The sequence below is a fragment of the Talpa occidentalis genome, unplaced genomic scaffold (genome assembly GCF_014898055.3).
Source record: "Talpa occidentalis isolate TD23 unplaced genomic scaffold, MPIMG_talOcc4v2.1 talOcc4.16, whole genome shotgun sequence".
NCBI classification, from domain to species: Eukaryota; Metazoa; Chordata; class Mammalia; order Eulipotyphla; family Talpidae; genus Talpa; species Talpa occidentalis.
In genome coordinates this window covers 16,562,009-16,585,534 of record NW_023601653.1, presented here as the reverse complement: position 1 = coordinate 16,585,534, position 23,526 = coordinate 16,562,009, and the positions used below count along the sequence as shown (strand labels likewise).

At 38.3% G+C, this 23,526-nt stretch overlaps 1 protein-coding gene across 2 annotated transcripts in view; it reads right to left on the bottom strand.

The window, feature by feature from the left end:
* CDK17 (cyclin dependent kinase 17) overlaps positions 1–22,944 on the bottom strand; it is a 90,002-nt gene extending 67,058 nt beyond the window's left edge. The window contains exon 1 of one of the 2 annotated variants that reach the window (XM_054696118.1): positions 22,808–22,944. The gene's annotated coding sequence lies outside the window, so the exon portion shown is untranslated. Of the gene's footprint in view, positions 1–22,430; positions 22,483–22,807 lie in introns of those variants that run through there. The other variant, XM_054696119.1, reaches the window with a different exon arrangement.
* Between the last annotated feature and the right edge of the window lie 582 nt (positions 22,945–23,526).

The following is a 23,526-nucleotide window of genomic DNA, read 5'->3' as shown; positions in this document are numbered from 1 at the left end:
TTCTAATATATCCTCACTTGCCCTCATAATTGCCATACATAGAAGTCTAGGCAAGCACCCAAGAATCTATGTCATTCAAAATACTTTAAACTTCAAATAAATTTCTTAACTGTAATGTAGATGAATAATTTGAACTTTCCTTTATAAATGGAGTGCTAATGAACCATAAGATTTCTGTGCAATTTTAAACAACATTCTTAAACAGAAAAAAGGGAAGAACCAGTCAGCATTATAACTATTCTGTGTATATCTATGAATGTGATGATTTTTTAAAATTCAGGTTAAATTCCATTATGAGCAATTTTCCTCATTACATTCTTACAGGTTCTATTAGAAATATTTGGATGAGAGCTAAGACTTGCTAATTATTTTATAAAGAAATGAAAAATAAATATTTATTATATGCTAGGGAAAGCGGACTTCTCTTTTAACCATGCTTTGAGAAAAGGTTTACAGTGAACTCCTACACAAATGAGTACATGTTCATTTATATGATTGCTTTCATAATAGCAGGCTGAAAATCTGATTAAAAGCCAACTCATTAGGCGTGCAAACATTCAATAGGAAAGAAACCTAATGGCACTCACCATGGCTCTCCAGAATGCATTAGTAAAAGACAGTAAAATGGGTATGAATTCATTATTACTGAATTTCAGAATATAGTTCATTCTAATTTTACCTAAATGATGGGGGGGCGGAGAATCATCATTCAATTTCATTTAAAAAAGTAGTGCCTGGAGCATAAAACTGCTTCTCAAGGCATCCAAACCAGACCCTCCTTTGTGGTTTCAATCTGTCCCAAAAATGTGGATCCTTCAACAAGGAGAAAAGACCTTTCTGCTAACACACAGATTTGACTTTTCATCTGGAAATTTAGAAGCAGGCAGAATAAGTCTCTTTTTTTAAGCATATCCCGCCAATAAGGGCTTTTCCTGGGGCCCTACTCTACATTTACTTTCTGCATACACATTTCAATGGCATTACCATCTCTCTGACATCCTTAGTAACACAAAAGGACAGAGAGAGGCTTGTATTATTTTTCCATTCTTTCTGTAAGTAGAAAGCATTTAATGATTTTCATTACTTGTTCAAAAGACAACTCAACAATCATATTTATAGTTTTCTATAAAACCTAATGCTGGTCTTGACCGAAATTTTAATTTACCAAGGACAACTTGAAAGATTTGTTCAAATAAATCATACTCAACATTAAAGTATGAACCATCTTCAAGTTTTGTTCCTATAAGCTAGCAACCATATTCTTCAAAAGTGATTAGAAATATACAGAAAATACTACCTAGTACTATCAATGGACAACTTTTCTCTCAAACATGAGATTTAAGTTTTCTCTTAAAACTTTCATAGCAGCACAATGTAAAAATATCTATAATAAACTCAAGGGGGGAAATAATATAAGAAATCATTAATGCATCTTTAGGTAAAATTCACTTCAATTGCCAGAAGATCTAGTGAGTCTTCTATCAATCTTTTTTGTGCAAGTCAAAATAATAAAATGTACTTGAAATTACAACAACAAAGAAATTAAAAAACATAATTAACCTTTTGCATTACATAATTTTCCAGCACTCATTTTTAAAGATCTCTGAGACTACCAGAGTTAATATTATCAAGAAAATGTCTTTTTCCTTTTTTAAGTAACAGGTAGTTACTAGCATTATGTACCAATCTGTTTCAGTACTTTACCTCGCATTAACTTTTAACCATCACAGCAATGCTACAAAATTATTAAAATTATCCACATTTTACATATCTAAAGAAACTTAAGTCACTGAAGAGCTTTAAAACTCCCCCAAGATCCCAGCTAGTAAACAGTAGAGGCACTTGGAATCCGAGTAGTACAGACTTTATTTGGCCATCCCTTAACTATTACATACTATCACCCAAAATAAGCTTTAGCATACAGCTTCTTTAAATGAATATGAACTGGCTGGATGCTTAATAATTTTTCTTCCTCCTAGGATTTATGAAAATAAGTGGCTGAGAAAAAAGGCAAAAACTAGATGTTTTTTTCTTTTCTACTTCTCCACCTACACAGAACTGGGTACCCCTACATCATGCTCTCATAGTTTCCAAACATCACATTTTATATAGCATCTTCCTACTTGTTTCTAAGGAGTGTAAGCACAAGGTTATGAACACTTTCAGAGAAGGAAGGATGCTTTGTATCTTGTGTTTTAAAATCCCTTTTCCTTGTAAAGAACTAGCTCTAACCAGGCCCAGTTAGTGCCCGATAGAAGAAAAGAAATTAGGATTTTTTTTTTTTTAAATCACTCTCTAGAGTAATTTATAAACCAGAGAGACCAAATCTTGTTGAGTATGGGATCTTTTGTAAACTTAATCAAATAGTCCAAAATGTATATGCAACAAAACTGAATAGACCTCACGTAGTGGTTTTGGCTAACTCTTATTAACAGTGAGATTTTATTAGCAACTCTGTACAATGTTATCATATATGATTCCTACGACAGCCCGAGTTGGCATTGCACTACCCATTTTACAAAGGAGGAAATAAAAAATGTTAGTGAACTTTTCTGAGATTAAATACCTAAATCTTGCCATTTCCAATTGGTAGTATTTAAGAGACTTTTGAAAAGGAGGAAAAAGAATAAAAGTCTACAGTTCCAAAGCTACTCATAGTAAAATGCCCAGGAGTAGATTTGAGAAATGGAATCAGTGAGTTACTACAGTTTAATAGAAATAGCCCCTAAGATAGCAAAAAGAGCAAGATGAAGGGCAGTATTATGATCAAATTTCATTTTGCTTAAAGCACAGGTTCTCCAAGTGAGGCCTAAGAAATCTTTAAAGAGAGGTCCTGAGGTCAAAACTATTTTTATACTACTACTAATAGATTAATTATCTTTTTTACTTTTGTCTCATGAGTGTTCAGTGGAGTTTTCCGGAGACTACATTGCGCAGAATATTGCAACAGAATGAAATTCAAAAGCAGATGTTAAAATCTCCTAATAAGATCTGCATATATATAAAACAATGCTACTCTTCTCACCATGAGTTTTTTCAAGATATTTTTCATCTTAAAATATCTAAGTTAACTACTAATATTTGTTATTTAAAGTAAACATTTATTAATTTTAAGAGGTTTTGAGACCAAAAAGGTTGAAAATTCTCTGCTCTAAAGTCATTCTTAAGCAATCCTCAAATCTAAAATCTGGTCTAAATTGATTTTTAAGTGGGCTACAAAAATGAGTAGTTACTAGGTTTCAAAAAATTTTAAGCTCCTTAAGGACAGAAATGTCTTTAATGTGTGTCCCTCCCTACCACCATCTTATCACTCACATCCATAAAACAGAGTTATATCAAGTAAGATTATTTCTCTTTTTTTATTTCTCTCTCTATATATATTTCTAAATAAATGCTATAGTTGATCCTGAAGTAATAAAAAGATTCTACAATACATCATCTCAAACTGGACAGGAAGATCAACCTAAAAACTGAAAAGATCAGACTTTGTATCATGGTGACACATGACGACCCCACTGATGTAAAGATATCATGTGAACCTCAGCTATCCACTTCCTGACTCCAATAGTTAGAATATTAAAAAGAATTTCAGGAAGCACATTTTTTTTTTTTAAATAGAGGCATGTTTTATTTATTTATTTGTTTGTTTGTTTGTTTTGTTTATACATGCACTGGGTACAGTCCGAAGTGCGGGAGGGTGAGAGAATTCACCAGAGCCAGAGCGGGGAGCAGAGCAGGCAGAAGGACCGAAGTACACTGCTGAGGGGAGCAGCAGGCGGCAGGAGAGGTCTGCGCGCCATGTGGGACCCTCCTCCGGTGGCCAGGGAGCAGCCGGGGATCGAACCGGCGCCACAGAGGCCGCGGGCAGCTTCGCAAGCCAGCGCTCAACCACTGCGCCACTGGGGAGGCCCAGGAAGCACATTTTAATAGGAAGAATTAAGTAAAATTACACATTTAAATATTTAAAGGGTCATGTTCATAGATAATGTAAAAATGAATCTTCAATTAGCTCCTCTTTGTTTCTGAAATACAAATCTCACAAAATTTCTGACTTCCTAAAAATTCATGTAGGTTTCATTAAGTACATTTGGCATAAGGTAAATATAAATTTGTATTTCATGTTTAAAAAAACAAGGAACAGGGCCTCCCCGGTGGCGCAGCGGTTGAGCGATGGGTTGTGAAGCTGCCCGCAGCCTCTGCAGCGCTGGTTCCATCCCCTGCTGCTCCCCGGCCACCAGAGGAGGGTCCCACATGGCGCGCAGACCTCTCCTGCCGCCCGCTGCTCCCCTCAGCAGTGTACTTCGGTCCTTCTGCCTGCTCTGCTCCCTGCTCTGGCTCTGGTGAATTCTCTCACCCTCCCGGGATTCTGACTGTACCCAGTGCTTATATAAATAAATAAATAAATAAAATAAATCTTAAAAAAAAAAAAAGGAACAAAGTGTGTACACAATTTTCTAGCCTTTCTTTCCAAAAGATAATCTAAACTGGACAAACTGAATGTGTTAGTTTGTTATTTTGTAATGTATGACAAAATAATAGCTTATCACATTTTTTAAAAACTAACACTTCATTAAAATTTTCATAAGACTGGATAGTGGCCAACTTTCCTTGGCAACACTGGAAGACTTGGTAACATGTAAAAATGTCAGCCCTCTAATCTCTTGGTAGTTTTCTTGGGGAAGGAAAAGGGTCATCCTAGGGCTGAATCATATACCAGATGACCTCAAAATTTTAGATTCATAATCACATTCAGAAAAGGCCCCTTGGGGGCCTCCCCGGTGGCACAGCAGGTTGAGCACCATGCTGTGAAGCTGTCTGCAGCCTCTGCAGCGCGGGTTCGATTCCCGGCCTGCCAGGGAGATGCCCACATGGCGGGGCAAACCTCTGCTGCCTCACCCGCTGCTCCCCTCAGCAGTGTCTTCAGTCCTTCTGCCTCCTCTGCTCTCTGCTCTGTCTCTGGTGAATCCTCTCACCCTCCTGAGCCTCTGGCCTGTACCCCAGCTCTTGTACAAAAATAGAAAGAAAGAAAAGAAAGAAAAGAAAGAAAAGAAAAGAAAGGAAAGAAAGGAAAGAAAGGAAAGAAAGGAAAGAAAGGAAGAAAGGAAAGAAAAAGAAAGAAAGAAAGAAAAAGAAAGAAAGAAAGAAAGAAAGAAAGAAAGAAAAGAAAGAAAGAAAGAAAGAAAGAAAGAAAGAAAGAAAGAAGAAAGAAAGAAAGAAAGAAAGAAAGAAAGAAAGAAAAGCCCCCTTGTGGTTTTGGAAAAGAAAGAAAAATAAATAGTCCTCTATCAGATCATTTGCTAAGTGAAAAGAAATTGCTCACATACCAAATCCTAAGAGGGAGAGGACAAAACAATGAGCCAATTAACAAGTGAACTTAATTTACTTTGTAAGATCTAAGGGTCTAGGGCATTTAAATAGCCAGGTGTGGGCCTCCCTGGTTAAGATGCAACCAATGAAGCTATCCGCAGCGACTGCAGCACGAGTTCAATCCCTGGCCAGGGAGCTACACACATGGTGCAGCAGACTTCTCCTGAGTCGCCTGCTGCTCCCCTCAGCAGTGTACTTCAGTCAATCTGCCTGTTCTGTTCCCCATTCTGTCTCTGTGAATCCTCTCACCCCCCCCCCACACCTCTGGCCTGTGCCCCAGCTCTTACATGAATAAATATTTTTAAAATATAAACAGCCAGGTATAAGATTTCAAAGGAATCAGAAAAAATGTAGCCTAATAAACTTCAATACCACAACTTTCATGTTTTGAATTTTTTTCATTTTAATTTCTAGGATTTTCTATTCTATTAATTCTACTTATTTAGGAAACCTTAGCATATCAATAACAGGAAAACTAAAGCATTAAATTATATTAACATAAAATGAAATTATAAAATGTATCCTGTGATACAGAAAAACACTTTGACACAATAATACCTGAATTAACCAGAATTCTGACAAACAAGATACTGCTATGACACCTGAATATCTCCCATAAATGGAATTAAAAATTCTTGTTAATTAAAGATTCTAGTTAATCAAAGATTGACTATATGGGCCTATAACCTCTCTTCTTTTGCTTCAGTATTACTACCTGTTCAGTCTTGCTCCTCAAAAGCTGAGAGGTAACATATTATTACATCTAATTAACACCTGTGGTGAAAAGTTAATTACATACAACTTTGGCACTGATTGATGATGTGTTTACAGCACACAGGAAGCAAACTTGGTATACCAGAAACTGAAAGTAAGTCTAACACGGGTTCAAGTCCCAAATACAACAGTCATTGTGGAGCGTAAGAAGTATGACACTGGGAAAGTCAACCGTAGTCTCCTTTGTAGAGAACCAAATTAATGATTGTATCGAAAGGATGTGAGATTTAGATTAGAATGTCTGTACTGTACCTCGGCACCAGGCACACAGTAAGCATTCAACAAATGTTACTTCCTCCACTACACACTCCCAAATTATGAATATCAAATATTTGTACTGTATATAAAACTACAGACTACACACTCCTTTCTTCAATCACAGTCAAAATAAGTAACTTTTGTGAGGTAATATAGGAACAATTTGGTAATGTCATTTCTAAGAAAATATTGTTAATTTCAAATAACCACCCTGCAACAGAATTTCCAACTATGAAATTCTTACATAAACCATGTCATGACAGACTGAATATTTCTGTGAATATTCTATATCTTGCACATACACAGGAGAGCTGCTGAGTGAAAATTTACCATGGCCAATCGGTGTCATTCTATTAGGCATGCGAAGTCTGTGTGTTCTGATCCCATGACTTTTCAGGTGTATCTCCAGAGATCTCATAACAAAGACCTCGTTTTCTTGCACTCTCTTGGCCACTCCTTTTGCAGGTTTATTCAAATATAAACACTCTAAGTCTCACTAAGCACTAGAACTCTTAAATCCCAAGTATGTTTTTTTTCATTCTACGCTTCCTTCTTAGGCAAATTCAATCCTAATTCAAATTAGGATTTAGTAACACAAAATAACTCCCAATTTCTATCTCTGATTCTTTTCTCTTTTTTGAACCATAAGTTCATAAATCCGACTGCCTACTTGGGTGTCCCATACACTTAATTCTCAACAAATCCTAACCAAGAGAAAGTATTGTCCTTGCAGATGGACATAATAATTGAAACTTTTTATAAATACATTTTGAAGTTTACTGTCATTCTTAGTGGGCACTGAAAACTGAAACCATCTTCTACAACCAGAGGTTACTCTCTATATTAACTTCACTATTTAGCTATTTTCAATAAAATGACTTTACTATTCCAGGAAACACTTGCTCAAGCAGATAAGAGTTGCAAATAACTTCATTGTTCATTTCAGGAACTTCCCCAAAATCCCATATAAACCAACATCAGACTATTAAACTTTTCATTAAATAGCAGCAAATGATTATTCATTTTCCAAGACTCTTCCTTCGAAATCCTTGCTTTGCTATACTTATTAATTGTAAACTGTTTTATCATGATCCTTACTAATTCTAACCAAGCTCTTACATTGAAATACTCTCTTAAACATTCCAAATCCTCAATACATATCCCAACTTTAGCTCTACACTCCAACTTAGCTGTCTTTTTCACCCCCTTATACACACACACCCTCTTCCTACCGATTCAATATAGGTGGTACTCTCCCTAAACTCACCAGGTCATTTTTAGTATTTTGCAGAACTTAACATTGCAAAGTCCTGCCAGATAGTTTTCCAAATGCCTGTAAAATTCACTTCAGTAATACCAGTTTTGCAACAAACAGGGAAAGTCTATAAGAAATCGTTACCCTACCTTAGTCAGCATCTGTGGACACTAATGGTACAGTGTCTTAATGAGTTAAAACAGCCCAAACTTGCCCACTAATTAAATTTCTAAATAATAACAAAGAGATTACTAATATCAGAGACCATAAAACTAGTGAGGATTTCTAAGGAAGATGGAAGGTACATCAAACAGGCTTAATAATCTAATAAGCAGGAATCTTAGGAGAGATGAGATAGGGAAAACTGAATTAACATATGAATACTCCACACACTAATAATTAGTTGAAGAAAAACACACTAAGTATACTACAGTGTAAGAGTGAAAAGAAATTTTAAAGGAGATGATTACTGTAATATTAATGACACAATGAAATGCTTAGTATGTTTTTCAGAAGGCTGACACTTCTTATTCACCAAAAGTAAATGTATAAGCAAGCCATCTATTTTACTATAAATCATTTAATGCACCCATAAGGCCAAAGGAATGCTGACAAAGGAGAAACTAGAAAGAAAAGGTTAAGCACTGAAAATGCCTCCCTCAATGACTGGGAGGAATGAAAGGGATTCCCATTTTAAGATGTAAATGAAAAAAAGTAAACAAGTATAGAAAGAAAATATGAATGAATTCCCTTATAATCTTTTCTAACTATGTGTCAAAATCCAGAAACATAAACTTATTTACCACACAAGGTAAATTCTGGCATGAGAACTAAAGGATCTAGATGTATATATTTGCAACCCATTACAAACAAAGGGTTAATCTCTCCACAGAGAACCCCAAAAACCAATAACTAATAACCTAATAAAAAATTAATTAACATAAAAATTCACAGAGGGGGGAAAAAAGGTAAAATGTCTTTGGCACATGAAAAAACACCCAACTTCATTCATGCTGAGAAATACAATAGTCTGAATTAACACTAGTGTGATGTATCAAACTGGCTATGAGAAAACAAGCCTCTTATAGATTCAGGCAGTTCCACAAAATGGCAATTGGCTACATGTAACAACTTACAGAAAGATGTATTTTTTTTATTGTTTTACTTTATAATTATTTTTAGATATACAGAAAAAAATTGCAAAGACACACCTAGGTTGTGCTCTTAAGATCTTATATCAGTTTGGTACATTTGCCACAATTAATTAACAAACCAAAACTGACACATTCATAATTAACTAAAATCCATTCTTTCGATTTTGTTGGCTTTCACCTAATATCCTTTTACTGTTCCAGGATTCCACCTGGCATATCACATTGTAATTACCATGTCATCTTATGCTACTCTTGGATGTGATTATTTCTCAGGCTCCCCCTGTTTTATTATGACCTGAGAGTTTTGAGAAATATTCAGAGATTTTTGTAGACTATCCCTCAATAATATTTTTTGATGTTTTTCTCATGATTAGACTGGGTTTATGGTTTTTGGGGAAGACCATACAAGAGAAATGCCATCCTTACCACACATTACCAAACATGATTTACGACTATTAACTCAGTCTGTTCAGGCCACTGTATCAGAACACCTTAGACAGTATTTCTCACTGTTCTGTAGGCTGGGAAGTTATAGAGCAAGGTGTCTTCAGTTGCAGAGTCTGGTGAGAGCCCATTTCCCATAGTCATATTTTTGCTATGTCCTCATAGGGTGACAAGAGCTAGGGGCTCAGTGAAGATTCCAATAAGGGAATTAATCCCATTCAAGAGGGCTCATCTCTCATGATTAAGTACCCTCAAAGGTTCAACCTCCGAATATCACATTGGCGATTAGGATTCAACATATGAATTTTGGGGGACACATACATTCAGTCTATAGTATTAGTACTATACATTTATATTTATAGTATACTTATAGTATGTCATATCAAAATATACCTAAAAACATGTATGTAAAAATATAAAGTGTAATATCAATGGTATTAAACCTAGGTGACATATCTGAGCGAGCGTTTCTCAGGTTTCTCCAAAGTCAATTATCCTTTTATGTCCTATGTCAATTACCCACTTCTCTATTCCTTAAGTGGCGGAGACATGTTACTTCTTCGGCTGACTATCTACTTAAATTATTTGAAATTCTTCTGCAAAAGAGATTTGTCTAGTCTTTCCCATCTATTTATATCAGTATGAATCTAAGGATAACATTTTATATTGGAATTATAACCCAATATTATTTTATGGCTCAAATTATTCTTGTAATGGACATTGGGAGCTATTTGAGTTGGTTCTTATGTCCCTTTAACAAACCTCCTTCATTGTTTTTGCCTGAGTACTTCTTTCCTTTCCAATGACCCTTAAGATGCTTCAGGTTCATCTTGTACTTATTTCCTATCCCACTCATGGAATCTACCCCGGCTCCATTTGTGGGGAGAATATTATTAGAAACCAAGACCTGGGCACAGTGTGCTCACTGCAACTGGAGTGTTATTTCTTCTAGGCCCTCTCAGGAGCCAGAGCAAGGAAATATATGTGTGTAGAGAGGCATTTATTAGCCTTGTTTTTACAATCTAAATCATATATTTTCTTGTTCAAGTACAAAAATGTATGTTATTCATTTGACATTGTAACAGTAAAAGAAATAAAACAACTCAAGTGTCCACATGAGACCAAATGACTATTACATATCTATACAAGGAAGAAGTATTCAGCGAATACAAATGACAGACTTTTATCTAGATATTGAAAAATGTTTGAATTATACATTTGTATGTTTCTATTTACAAAAAGAAACACTAGAAGGATAAACAGGATACTAAAAGAAATGTTTACCTATAAAGGACGTGGGAGGGAAAACAAAAAAGGGCAAAGGCAGAAATAAGGCTTCTGTGTAATCTCTACATACCTTTGATTTTTTTAGTCATACTTGTTTTAAAAAATTAAAGTTAGGGGCTCCCTGGTGGTGCAGGCAGTTGAGCACCGCACTGTGAAGCTGTCCACAGCCTCTGCAGCAGCAGGTTCCATCCCTGCTGGCCAGCGAGAATCCCACATGGTGGGGCAGACCTCTCCTGTCTCGCCGGCTGCTCCCCTCAGCAGTATGTTTCATCAGTCTGCCTGTTCTGTTCCCCGCTCTGTCTTCGGTGAATCCTCTCACCCTCCCATGTATCTGGCCTGTACCCCAGCACTTGTATAAATAAAAAATAAATCTTTAAAAAAAATTAAAGTTAATGTTTAAGAAGAATTTAAAATGCCACAAAAGTGGAAGGGTTTGAGAAATTTAAACAGTAAGGCAGGGGAGGGGAGAGGATGATAATCATTAATGAAGATTAGCTACTATGAGACAAGGCAGTTCCAGCTTAAATTATGTACCAAAAATTCTTTGCAAGACTTAGTAAAATGCAAGTAGTTTAAAGCCAAATTTAGTTGAATTTAAAGTACCAAAATGCACTGCAGCTACCAAAATTAGCCTATTTTCAGAAACTACATAACTGAATATTATTAAATGGATACTGCTGTATGGGGCAGTGTAAAGAACTACGAAATCTTTTGTAGAGACAATATGTGCATTCTTGATTGACATAGCTAAATGAGAGGATCTATTATTTCTATATGTTACAAATGTACTATTTTTATCTCTTATTTCCCAAGTAAAATGGTGAAACCAATTTCTAACATATGTAAACATCTCTTCATTGCAGGATAAAAATGGCAGACTTTGCAAATTAAATAAGCATTTCCAAGTACTCCGTACAGATGAAATAATTTTCATGTCTTGGAGGAGAATCAAACCAGAAAAAAATGATGTAAGTAGATCTTTTTAGCAATCCCAAAGCAGGGAAGCAAAACTTTTGAGGCCACTTCTGAAATATCAACATATAACAAAAGGTTGTCTCTTCAACATTCCAAGTAACTCATTTGTACCTGATCACAAAACTTTCCCAATGGCTTCACTATAGAAAACATGATACTCACCTAAAAAAAAGGTTCAATAATTCAATAGATAAAAAATTCAACTTCTTGCTGATATATCTCCTTCTTGGACTTTATCTCTGCCACTATCTCTACAAGCAACCTTTGGCTCTACTACACAGAAATAATAGACTGGTAGACATAACAATTTTTTTAAAAGAATGCAAAATCCTTTTCATACCTCCTTTGTATATAGCGTTCTATCATAGGAAGTGCTTCCCCCTTCCCTCTTATCTATTTATTTGTAAAGCTAATTAACTTTAGTATCACCTACTCTGAGAAATCTAATACCCCTAGCTAAATGTAATTCCCCACTCTTTGGGATAACTATCAAGTCTACCTTTGGAGACAGCATGAATTCATGGATAGGATAAAATCTATCACAAAGTACATAATTTTTCATGAAGCTATTCTTTACATAGTACAACCAAGAAAAAGGGTAAATGAAGTCTATCCTATTCAGCTTTTATTCATGTACTGACAAGCAGAGTTCAAGTTTTATAAAAGACACCAGTTTTAAAGACAGACACCTATTTCTACATTTTTTAAGAAAAAAACAAAAGTAAAAAAAAAATCCACCACCATCCACTATTCCCCTTTCATCCATGGTTAATTTTTATTGTTTTGCCCAATCCTCTACTTTATTTCCTTATATTGCCATATAGGTGAAATTATTCACTATTTTGTCTTTTTCCTTCTGACTTATTTTGTTTTGCATAATCCCCTTAACTCCCTCCATCTTTGCTGCAAATGGAAAATATTCATCCTTTAGAGCTGAATAGTATTCCATTGTGTGTGTGTGTTTGTTCACATATTCCTTGCTATGTTAAGTAACTTTGTAATGAACACTGTGGTACATATAATTCTTTGAGTTTATGATTTCATATCCCAGAAATGGGATTGCTGGGTGAAGCAAAATTTTTAGTATTCCGAGGAAGGTCCACCACTCTCCAAAATGGTTGCACTACTTTTACATTCCCACCGTCAATGTATGGTAACTCCTCTTTCTCTACAACCTCACCAATCCTGTTGTTAGCAGTCTTTTTGAGATAAGCCATTCTCACAGGTGTAAGATAATATCTCACTGTGGTTTTGATTAGCATTTCCCTAGTAAGAAGTGATGATGAACATTTTTCACGTCTGTTGGCCATCTGTACACTCTCTTTGGAAAAGTGTCTATTCAGATCTTCTGCCCATTTTTTGATTCAGTCATTTAAGGGTTTTTTGGTTGTTGTTAAATCACATGAATTCTTTTTCTACCTTAAACAGTAACCCCTTATGGGTTATATGATGTGAAAATATCTTCCCTCACTTAGTAGGCTGTGTGTTTACTCTCTTAGCGATTTTTTCTTTTTGCATTGCAAGAGCTTTTTAATCTGATTTAGTCCCAATTTTTTATTTTTGCTTTCATTCCCTTACCTTTTTGTGGGGTTGAGTGAACAAAGATCTAACAATGAACGTATCACCTATGATTCCTTCTATGTATTTTATAGCTACAGGTTTTATATTCAAGCCTTTTATCTATTTTTAATTTATTTTTCTTATACAGTTAGAGTATGATCCAATTTCATTCTTTTAAATGTGGCTATCCAGTTTTCCCAACTCCATTTGTTGAAGAGACTTTACTTTCTCCAATATGTAGTCATAGGTATTTTGCCATGTATTAGATGTCGATTTATGTGTGAATTTATTTCTGGGCTCCCAAATTCCGTTCCATTCATCTGTGTACACGTTTTTGTTCCAATAGCATACTGTTTTGATTACTGTTGCTTTGTAAATAAATTAAAATCAGATAATATGATGCCGAATTTTTCTTTTTCCCCCTCAAAATTGCTTGAGCTATTCAGCATCTTTTATGGTGCCATGTACATTTTATTATTTTTTCTATTTCCTTAAAAATATCATTGGAGGGCCTCCCCTGGTGGCACAGCGGTTGAGCACTGGGCTGTGAAGCTGCCCGCAGCCTCTGCAGTGCCAGTTCGATCCCCAGCCGCCAGAGAGGGTCCCACATGGCACACAGACCTCTCCTGCCACGCCCGATGCTACCCTCAGCAGTGTATTTTGTCAGTCTGCCTGTTCTGTTCCCTGCTCTGGCTCTGGTTAATTCTCTCACCCTCCCGCACTTCTGACTGTACCCAGTGATTATAAAAAAAAAAAAAAAAAAAAAACTTTAAAAAAAAAATCATTGGAATTTGGTAAGGATTACATTGAATCTGTATAGTTTTTTGTAAGATGGTGATTTTTTTATTATATTAATTTTTCCTATTCATGAACATGGAATATTTTTCCATCTCTTTGTGTTTTGTTCTATATCTTTTAACAACATCTTATAATTTTCATTATATAGATATTTCACACCTTTAACTGTATGGTATGGTATTTGATTCTTTTGATGCAATTATAAATAGAACTGTTTTCTTAATTTCTTCATCTCATTCATTATTTGCATATAGGAATGCAAGGGATTTCTGTATACTGATTTTTTTTTTAAGATTTATTTTTTATTTATTTATACAAGCATTGGGTACAGTCAGAAGCGCAGGAGGGTGAGAGAATTCACCAGAGTCAGAGCGGGGAGCAGAGCAGGCAGAAAGATCGAGGTACACTGCTGAGGGGAGCAGCAGGCGGCAGGAGAGGACTGCGCGCCATGTGGGACCCTCCTCTGGTGGCCGGGGAGCAGCCGGGGATCGAACCTGCGCTGCAGAGGCTGCGGGCAGCTTCGCAACCCAGCGCTCAACCGCTGCGCCACCGGGAGGCCCTGTATATTGATTTTTTAACCTGCTACTTTACTGTAACTTTTATTTGTTTCTAATAGGTTTCAGCAGTTACTAAGAAGTAGTCTTTATGAAAAGATAGAGCCTTCTAAACTTTATTAATAAAAATAAGAGTTGCAGATTTTTTCCCAAAAAATGTAAATAATAAGACTATTATTTAGACTATTTAGTCTCCCCGGTGGCGCAGCGGTTGAGCGCTGGGTTGTGAAGCTGTCCGCAGCCTCTGCAGCTCCAGTTCGATCCCCAGCTGCTCCCCGGCCACCGGGGAGGGTCCCACATGGCACGCAGACCTCTCCTGCCTCCCACTGCTCCCCTCAGCAGTGTACTTCAGTCCTTCTGCCTGCTCTGCTCCCCGCTCTGGCTCTGGTGAATTCTCTCACCCTCCTGCGCTTCTGACTGTACCCAGTGCTTGTATAAATAAATAAATAAAAATAAATCTTAAAAAAAAAAGACTATTTAGAGAACACACATGTGCTTACAAACTTATGGGCAAAAAAAAAAAAAAAATAGAGCAAAATGCAATGCTGACTCCACTGTTCCTGAAAGTGATTAAATGTACATAAATAAATCATTATCTTGAAAATTTAATGGACGTAAATTTTTTTTTATATTCAAGACCATATTATACATTGAGAAAGATGAAAAGGCACCGAATCTCACATATTGCAAAAATTCATTATGAAATGTCATATCTCAAATAATCTTCACAAGACATCATCAAGCCATAATCTAATTCTAAAATAAATCTAGTTTATATAATGCATCTACTATAAAACAGGCATAATTAAAACTTAGTTTAAGAAACCTCAATAAAATATCTTTAATCTAGAAAGTAGACCATAAAGCAGTTTTTATTTAATTACAGTAATCCCAATGAAAATAAAGCTCCTGGTCAACTGTATACATAAACTATCAGGGTAACAGTAATGATATTAAATGCGTCATTCCACCTGAGCACAATTCTGTAATTCAATAAAAGCATTTAAGTTTAGTACTACACAGCTGATGATCTGGATTTTGCTAAGAATAAAATTTAATCAATTAAATTTTACTCTTGATATTGACCACTGTGTTTTTGAACATTTACAAACAGGTATATTATTTACATATGAATATTATAGCTTTATATTTCCAACTTGTCTAAAAAATAATGATATATGCAGGCTATATCCCTTTGCTCTCCAGGACTTTCACTAACATGTTAATATAACTCACATGTATTAAAAAGGCCAAATAATGCTAAATTTTTCCCCTCCAAGTTAGCCTACAAACTTCTTCCAGATTACTCTCAGTCTACTTGTGCTCTGATCCTTTTGATGGCTTTTTATTTTTTACTATATCAAAATTAATTCTAATCTCTCAAGGCCATATGAATCTAATTTGCTAACTGGGAGTTGTTTCTCCTAACCCTATCACTTCATTCATTCATTCAATTAAACAATATGTAATTTGGAGGAAATACCAAATTTAAAATGTATTGTCCCTCTGGAGCACAAAGTCAGCCAAACAGGAACAAATTTGTAAATAATTAATTATAATACAATATATTAAGTATTATAGTAGGCATAAATAGCAGAATCTCTGTAATTCTCCTGGAATGTATCAATGACTTCAGAGGAAGTGACATTAGTCCTCAAAAATGAGAGGTTTTTTTCTCCAAGTGTCTCAGCCCTGTATCAACAAACCAGTTTCCTCATCTTCATATTCCAGCACCTACTACGGTATTGGCACAGAGTAGCGTAGGCACTTTAAACATGGATGCATGGATGGGTGGTAAGGAAAGGGAATGGAAAGGAAAACAGGAAAGGAAAGGAAGTAACACATATTAGGAATGATTATTAGATCAAAATTGGTCAAAACTGGAAAAAGTAAATCAGATGAAACATTCCAAAACTCTGCCATATGAAAGTGTCACAAAAAAAGATAAATCTAAAGATATTCAGGGTTGGGGTCTCCCCAGTGGTGCAGCGGTTTGAGCACAGCACTGTGAAGTTGTCCGCAGCCTCTGCAGCACCAGCTCGAAGCTGGGGAGAAACCCATAGGGCGCAGCAGACCTCTCCTGCCTCGCCCGCTGCTCCCCTAGGCAGTGTACTTCGATCAATCTGCCTATTCTGTTCCCCGCTGTCTCTGGTGAATCCGCTCACCCTCCTGCACATCTGGCCTGTACCCCAGTTCTTGTATAAATAAATAAATTTTAAAAAATAAAGATATTCAGGAAATAAAATTAATAGGATTTTGTGTGGCTGACGGGACTAAAGAGTGGGGTGTATAACAGAAAAACAGAAGAAGTTGCCAAAGTTTTGGTTTAAGTAACTGGACTGACAGTAGTGCATTCACTGTGACTGGGGATGGAGGTAAGAATAATGGAAGAGTTCAGTTCAGGTTAAGTGAGTACTAAGAAGCTATATCTGGAAGGCAGCTAAAAAGGAACTCAGAAAAAGAGGTCTGGGTTAGAAATAAAGATGTGGCGATTATGAGCATATAGGTGATAAGAACAAAGTACTAAATATAGATGAGACTGCCCAGGGAACATGTACAATATGAGAAGAGGGTGGAGGATGAAACATTCCAGATAAATAATGTTTCTGTTATTTCACATTATAATACCACCACATTAAATTCCATGTTTATAACATGTACAATGATCAACATATGGCCAGGACATTAAAACTTTAAAAGTATTTATTGATTACACACCTGAATGAAAATGAAAAACAAATCAAAATTGTTAGGTATAATAAAGGCATAAATAAAGGATCATTTTTTAGAAATAATTCAGTAAGACGGGTTCAAGGGACTGAAGTCGCTTAAGGAAATACAAAATTTACTTTAAAATCAACAAAAACCTTCTTTTCCCACCAAAAGTAGCAGTACAAGTTAGTAATTAGCAATTTAAAACTGGAATTATCTTATATTTCAAAATTTACTTTAAAACATATTAACTAATTTAAGATAATGACTCTAAATTTGAAGCCACAAGCGCTACAGTGTTATAGCTTGATTTTTTTCCACAAATATTAAAATCAATTGTGATCAACCTTTGTTTATATTATTGAACATTAACATACATTAATAACAAATATTAATCATCTATTTTAAGAATAGCAGGACTGAAAATATAATTTGAGGAGACCATAGTGAGTTAGACTATAGTGAAATAAAAATTATTCTAGGGTCCCTTTCCCACTGCATACAAATATCCATACAAAATTTAGAATACTCTTGAAAGAATTTACACTAATAAACACATAAAAGGAAATAAGAATAAGCCATTAAAAAGTTAATTTTAAAAATTAACTTTGAGGCAACAAAAGAAAGCAAAGCTTTCATTGTTTTTCACTTTAATGGACTACCTCAAATCAAGACAATAAGATTTTCTGTCCTTTAAATGTGAATGAGATAAAACATATTAATAATACTAATTTGCAATTTTTATCATAAAGATCTATTTTCAGTATAAAAAATAATTACCAGAATTATATTTGGTAATGGTCTATGTCCATTTTTCAGCGGTAGAGAGTCACATATCAATAGATACAAGATGGAAATTTACACTTACTGAAAACAATCAATACCAAAACCAAAAACTATTATGTATAGATACAGATGTAAAATTTATCCACCTTAGGGCAAAATTTTCACCCAATACTAAAGCAACCTACAAGGCTTGCATCTGGGCTATCTTCCCTTTTATGGCATATATGCTGAAGTAATTTTTAACCCATAAAATCCATATTAACAAGCAAAGCTATAAGTAAAAATAAAAGTAAATACACACTTGTATCACAAGGTGAAGTATACACTATTTTGCTATTCAGAACCCATGTTCATTTTACTTTATGCAAAAGAATTCTGACAAACCCATAATCAAAAATACACAAATGTTTTAATGTCTTTAAAATACCCAGATTTTCATTCATTTCATCAAGCTAGAAATTTGTCCTTTCTTATATTTTTATATAGTTCTTTTTAACGTTGCAAAACTAATGCAGTGGAATTTAAATCAAAATTTATTAATAAACAAAAATAAAAATTTAGATCTCTCTACAGTAGACACTTAACACACACTTCAACATCACATCTCCAAGAAGACAGTATGTCAGTGGTGCGAATGCCATAACTGGAATCTCACCTTCAATTTAGAGGTAGGACCCTAGTAACAAATACTTGACCCAAAGCCTCATTTGAAAAATGGGCACAATCCCTGCATGATGGGCTTTTAGGATGATGTGATAAAATAACACTTAGCACAATGCCTCGCAAAAGCAGCAATTAACTAAAGTTAATTTCTATCATATTTAAAAGGAAACTTTGGAGAGCAGGATAATTTTAATTCCAGTCAATATGCCATGGATCTATAAATCCACCTCCTCAAATACAGTATCAGTATCACATGTAACTGTAGAATATAATATTATTATTTATAAAAGTACCCCACCTATCAGATTTCCTGGTAGATGTCTATTGATTCTCCAAGTTGGACAACAGAAAGAGGAAAGGTAAACTACACTGAGATAACGTCAATACATTTTTCTCGCCCTTGGCAATTTCTCATTCCAGGTGAATATTGGAAGCTATCAAAGGAAGTACCACCTTAAAAGCCTGGAAGCAAAATAATGACAAAGAATCTGCTAATGACATTGGCTTAATATTGTAAATACCTCAGAAATTTTAAAAAAGAGTGGGAAAATCCTGTCTGATAGATAATCTACAGTTGAAATTTCCAACATTACAGGATGAATACTGTGAGCTAGTCTAGGTTTTCTACTGTAGGCAGTTTTTTTAATTAACCTCACAAATACTCAATAAAGCATATCATATTTTTAAATGCCATATATTTGCTATTTATCTTTTGCATTTAAGACACAAAATGCTCTATCAGTTTCTAAAACATGCTTATAAATAACTTTCTTTTAAAAGTTTAAGCAAAAATCACATTCAAAATTCAAAGAACTTTTACAGGTATTTAAAAGAGGCAATTTTTAAAAATTGATAAAATAAAGAATATTTCTATAAGGCAGGTTTAACCTACAATGCCCCCCTTTTTTAAACAACACAACAGTAAATTCACTAGGTAATTATCCACCATTAAAGTACAAAATCTATATAAAAGAATGCCACTGACATGATGCTGTAGTTTTTATAAAGACTACAGAACAGTAATAAAGAATCAAGTATAATGTATGACGTCTCATAAATATTCAGCACTGTTAGACAACAACAAAGAAAATATCAGCACAAAAATTTTGTATTCACAGATTTTTAAAAAAATATTAAGGAACACCATAGTCTTCACTTTTGAATGTTATTACAGCTTCCACTGTTCACAGTAAAATACTTGCAGCTAAATATAGTGATATATTTTTTTAATTTAGTTAATACCATTTCCCCAATGAAGAGAAAGGAGGGAAACATTGCTAAATATAAGGGGTTAAAGCCTTGACAGAGTAAATTACTTTACACGCCATCTCTTTCCACCATCACTGTAGGAATGAGCCAGTATCGGAAAACTACATTAAAATCTGCTTAGTCAACACAGCTATTCTGTGATAGACAGCAAATAAAATTTTCCTATTTTCTGTAAAGCCACTGACAAGTTTGCACAGGACAAGACAGCTGGAATACAAAACTATCTGTGTCAAACACCAGATGGTGACCATACCTTTATTTCAAATAACAAACAGTCTAAATTTGGGCCCAAATCCAAGGATGGCAATAAAATATACATTTTATAGAAGCAATGTTTAGTAACTAATTAGGATAAGTAAGACAAATTCTTCATATACTTTTCTCTGAGAGTAAAAGTAATGTGAAATTTGAAAAATACAGCCAAAATCCCACCAACCAGAAATCTTTGTTAACTTTCGGTAGGTTTTTCTCCCAATGAGAATTAAATTTTTATTATCTAATTATTATTAGCAAATATGCAGGAAAAAGAACCAGGGTAGCCTCCGTATAAATAGTTTATGTAAAAGACTGTTAATGATTGACCTGTAAATATCACCAGGATATCTGAACTATGTGTTAAAAGTGATGAGGGTTAAGGAGTCCCACAATTCAGAGACTGGTCCCTAAACTGATCTCCCTTTCACAAATTTTAATGTTAACACTTTAATGACAGCAAGCAGCAAAATGCTGTTACAATGCTATCAAGAGTAACGATTCCACATCAAACCAGCTTTATTTTTATTTTCTTTCCATTCATTTCAATGGGTTTTTACTTTTGCTGTGAAAAATCAGTTAGGTTATATTTGCAGAGTTATTTTTAAACAGCTTAAATTCAAAGACTCCGTTTCTTTCTTGGAAGCCCAGTATTCAAACTGTTAGTGTATCTGGCCTAAGAGATAGTTTACCAGATAAAAGGATAACACTAGTTCTACTCTATGATTCTTTCTCATAACCACCACCAAAAAAAAAAAAAAAAAAAAAAATCCTTAAAACAGTCACATTTTCCTTTTGTTCTGACCCATTGTATGGCAGCAAGCGGTCAGGATTACAAAGAGTGAAATGACTTCATTAACAAAACAACATCCCACTCTTTAATTAAATAAGTCAACTATCCAGTCTCACAAAAACACAAAAAGCCAGTATGACCGCTAGCAATTTTTATTTCCCTTAACATCTGCTTCAACCTGATTCCTTGCTTCATGGGCGGCTTCTTTCCTTCACTCCAGACATCAGAAGTCTTAAAAGCCCATTCATTTTCTTCTGCCCAGTGGACAGCAAACTAAATCCCAAACACAGTAACTCCGATGTGTTCCTCTGACTCACACAAGCCCTTGGGAAGGGAATCCTTGCACAAAGCCTCGAGAGAGAACCAGCAAAGTTTGAGGACAGCATTGTCCGCCTGCACGTCCAGCATTTCCTAAGTGACAGAAGGGACATGCCAGGAACACACTTGGCCGGCGCGACAAACAGCCAAGACCCAAACCCAAACCAGCCACTTTGGCATCTGGAAAATGAATCTGGCTAGCACAGAGGTAACCAACCATAACCCACGACGTGCCTTGGGCGAATAAATGAATATAAAAGGAGCAGCACGACGGCGTGTCACTAGATGCTTTTGCCATTTCTGCAGAAGAAAAGCTAATTGTTAGCGGCCATGTGACACTGCAAGATCCCAGAAAGGAAAGGGTGGGTGGAGGAGAGAGGAGTTCAAGGCAGTTCAGGGTCAGAACCGGCACCAGCATCCTGTCATCAGCCAACGTACCCTGCGCTGCAGGCACCAGGCTGCTCACCCGCAAAGGAGTGGGTGAAAAGTCGGGGGAGAAAGAGGGGGCGCCCGTAGGAGAGTCAATGTGGCAGTGAGGGGGTGATGGGGGGAGGGACTCTGGAGCTCTCCAGCCGAGTTGGGGAGGAAAAAAGCGCCGGGCGCACAAACGCAGAGAAAAGCCACTGCGGCGGAGCCGACGGCCCCGGCGGCCCCCCACGGCCTCCCCCCCCACCCCACCCCGGGCCCCAGGTTTCCCACACCCCCCACCTCCGCGCCCGACCAGCACTCCGGGGTGCGCCCCGCCCGCGGGAGGCTGCCCCGATCCCGATCTTTGTCTCCGCGGCTCCCCACGCGCGGGCTCCTCCCGCCGGCGCGGCGCCCCCGCCCGCGCGCACCCCGGTCTCCAGGCAGCGGGGAGCGCCGCGGCCGCCGCTCCGCGCCCCCGCCCGGCCCCGCGCCCCTCGGGGCTGCGCCGCCCGCGCCGGCAGCTCCACCCCCGCCGAGGGGACCTTTGTGTCTCGGGGGACTTTCCGCCTCTCCCCTCCTCCTCCTCCTCGGCCTCGGGGGGACCGGCTCGCCCCGGAGACCCGGGCGCCCGTCAGGCGCCCGCACCCGCCTCAGCCCGGAGGCGCCCCGCGCACCCCGCGCGCCCTCAACTTCCCGGCCCGGCCGGAGCCGCCCGCCCGCCCGCCGGGGCGCCCCTTCCCGAGCGCCCGCCCGGCCCCTCAGCCCGCGGCGGCCGGGAAAGCCCCGCGCGGCCGCCAACTCACCAGCAAGCGCGGGGGCAGCGCCGGGCGAGGCGGGCGCGCGAGGAAAGTGGCTCCGCCGCCGCCCGCGCGACCGGATGCAGGTCCGGGCCGGGCGCCGAGGCGCCTCCCAGGCGCAGGCCTCGCCGCGCGGCCGCCTTCCGCTCTCGTCGGGGCCCGGCCGGGCGCCGCGCGTCCCTCACGCGTCGCCGAGCGCCCCGCTCAACATGGCTCCCGCCGCGGGCGGGCGGCCCCGCTCCCCTCAGGGCGGGCGGCGGCGGCTGAGGCGGCGGCGCGGGCCGAGGGGCCGCCGGGCGCGGGCGCGTCTTCGCCGGGCCGGACCGCGGGGCGCGGGGACCGCGGCGGCCGCGCTGCTCGCTGCGTGTGCGGCGCGTCCTCACCCGGCGGCTGCGTGGACGCCTCCGCCCGCGCCCGGAGGAGAGGAGCGAGAGAAAAGACTTTTATTGAAACGCTCCCACCAGCGGCGGCGAAGAAAGGCGACCGGCAGCGCGAGCTTCCCCCACCCTGCCGGAGCGGCTCGCCGGGGCAGCGCGACCCCTGCCGGCGGCGGCCGCGGCCGGGGGCGGGGCCAGGAGCCCGGGGGCGGGGCCAGGAGCCCGGGGGCGGGGCCAAGAGGGCGGGGCGGGGTATCCCGGGAAACCCCCAGCCGGGAGCCCCGGGCCTGGGTCTGGGCTGCTGCCCGGTTTCTGCAGCGACCGCGGCGGGGTGGGAGGGGTGAGGAGACCCCGAGCGAGTGAGGGTAGGCGGGACCCGGCCCTGGGCTAGGGAGAAATGTGTCTGAATAATCCGCCTTCATCCTCTGCCCACCTCCAAGAAAACAAAAATCTTGCTTCAGTTAACCAGGTATTGATGTGATTAAGATTTCAATGCCACGGTTCCCTCCCTACTGGTTTGCTACAGAGTTGATCTGCAAGGACCCCCCCCACACACACACACACACCCGTAAACATATCGATCATTGCAATTTTACTCCTTTGTCGTGTATGGGGCCGGGGGATGGGGTGCCAATGTAGAGGTCATTTCATGCAGGCAGCATTTTTTCATTGTAACTACCAAATTTTTTATTTATTTTTGGCAATATGCTAGGTCCTCACAGGAC